The sequence below is a fragment of the Pongo pygmaeus genome, chromosome 6, assembly GCF_028885625.2.
Source record: "Pongo pygmaeus isolate AG05252 chromosome 6, NHGRI_mPonPyg2-v2.0_pri, whole genome shotgun sequence".
In the NCBI taxonomy this organism is placed as follows: domain Eukaryota; kingdom Metazoa; phylum Chordata; class Mammalia; order Primates; family Hominidae; genus Pongo; species Pongo pygmaeus.
This window is the reverse complement of record NC_072379.2, coordinates 88,266,902-88,269,228: the sequence shown is the minus strand read 5'-3', so window position 1 is coordinate 88,269,228 and position 2,327 is coordinate 88,266,902. Positions and strand designations below refer to the sequence as shown.

Here is a 2,327-nt window from a genome sequence, read left to right as displayed (position 1 = left end):
ATGACATCATTTCAAGAAATTTGGTAAAGTCAAGAAAGACACACCTATTGACTAACAAGAATTCATACTCAGAAGGAAAATTGTACAAATTAAAATTAGGACATTCTAACTATGTCTCTGAATGACAAACAGCAAGTTGTTGATAGATAAGCTGAGGTTAAAATTGTTAGGAAAAGGAAATAAAGGACATAATTAACAGATTGCCTTATATTTTAAGTATAAGCGTGTGTGTATTACATATATTTATATTTTTGCCATGTTATTTGTTTTTTTCTTCCCTTCCCCCACAGCTTTACAGAGGTATAATTGACAAATAAAGATTGTTATATTTACATATACAAAGTGATATTTTGATTTACATGTATACATTGTGAAATGATTAAAATAAGTGAATTAATATATTCATTTTCTCTCATACTTATCAATTTTTTGCAGTGAGACCACTTAAGATCTACTCTTTTACCAATTTTCAAGTATATAATTGATACATTAATGCTAATTATAGTTACCATGCTATACAATAGATCTCCAGAATTTATTTAAAAAATGGAACGCTTCACGAATTTGAATGTCATCCTTGTTCAGGGGCCGTGATAATCTTCTCTGTATCATTCCAGCTTTAGTATATGCACTACCAAGGCAAGCACAAGTATATATATTTTAAACTTGGTAAAATTTCACAAGGATGGATCATTTCATTTATGTATTCACTCATTCAAACAACATTCACAGGGCACTAATCTGTGCTAGACATAGTGATACCAAAGTGAATGAAACAGACAGAATCCCCACCCCATTAGAGTTAACAGGTCACAGAGCAATAAAGAGCTATGTGCAATTCAGTGTAAAAAGTGTTGGGATGTGGAAAATATCAGGCCTTAAAGCAAATAGGAAACATGCCTATCTCACCCTGGAGAATCAAGGAAAGCATCATGTAGGAAGAAACATGTGACTGGACAAATGTAGGGCCGATCCAGGCATGAAGAAGGGAAAAGAGGACTCTGGGTAGCAAACATACAGTAGCTTGAAAGAGTGAGGCCAGTGTGTACAAGAATAGCAGGACAGTTGTTGTTTCTGAGAGGAAGAGTTCTAGGATTGAATGATAAGAGATGAGTTGGAAAAGAAGCAGAGGGCATGCAAGGCCTTATAAACTATATTAAGGAATCTGGACATCATTCAAAATGCAAGGAGGAGCTCCCAATAGCATTTAAGTAGAGAAATAACATAATCAGATTTGGGTTTTAGAAACATCACTGTCTGCAACTTCATCACTGCAGTTTTCCATTTAGGAATCTTTGGTGAAAGTGATCCTTCATTTGAAAGCTCTACATGTCAGAAGCATATTCTGGCTCAGCGTGTATTTCGCTTAGGGACTCCTCATCATCAACCTATTAAGAGTGGACTAAAGAAACAAAGCCAAGGAGACACTAGTGATTAACAAAAGAGTCACACTTAAATTCCCAAGGTCCCTACATACTACAGGAGAATCAAATGTGAATAAATTTTCCTGATAGATTGCTACAGTAAAGCATTTTTTTTTACATTCTTACAGCAGCATGATGCCAAGTTTTGCAAATTTCCATTATATGACCCTGATCACAAAGTCAAGTCCTTGAGAATGAAACAATACAGAAAAGGCAAAATTTTATAATACATTAGCCATAAATGGATCTTAAAAAAAAATAACAATGTCTTTTTTGAGTTTAAGTCTTTAGGACATTTTCTAATCCTGGGGCACCGATCAAGATCCTTGGATGTAGTTTCCTATTGTCTTGACTATGTAATCCTCCATGTCCTGCTAATTTTTTTTTCTTATTAACTGTTCGATACATGGAAATCAATATGGGCAACTCACAGATCTTCAGAAAGCCAAAACTACTTGCTGGGATTTTTTGTAACTATTCAAAATTTTTCATTATTCCTACAGTCCTCCTCTAGAAAGTTGCTTGAAAGGTTTTGTTACTTAGGGAGCTGCGTATGGACAGGTACATTTTACAAGACTTTGTTATCTCATTTACATCGCAATTAACTCCCTGGTACATTCTCTTGTCCCTCCCTTTCCCCACTTTGTCCCCTCCAACACACACACAAAAACCAATTTTACAGAGAACTCACAAAGAGCTTAGAATCAAAGTATTTCTGTTACATTTCATTTTAAATCGGCTGATTGAAACAGAGAAAAGGAATGAAGTTATCCTTATAAAACATAATATTTCTTCTACTTCTGTATTGAAGGTTGAGAGCCACAGATACATATGTAACCAATAAAAATTTGGACAGGAAAATGATGGGTTAGCAACTTCCTTAGGCTGTGTTCTGGAAATGTT

At 34.7% G+C, this 2,327-nt stretch overlaps 1 non-coding gene across 1 annotated transcript; it reads right to left on the bottom strand.

Annotated features, from left to right (window-relative positions):
* Positions 1-540: 540 nt before the first annotated feature.
* Positions 541-647, bottom strand: LOC129041913 (U6 spliceosomal RNA). The gene has a single exon (XR_008504019.1). It is a non-coding gene; the product is annotated as a U6 spliceosomal RNA (small nuclear RNA).
* Between the last annotated feature and the right edge of the window lie 1,680 nt (positions 648-2,327).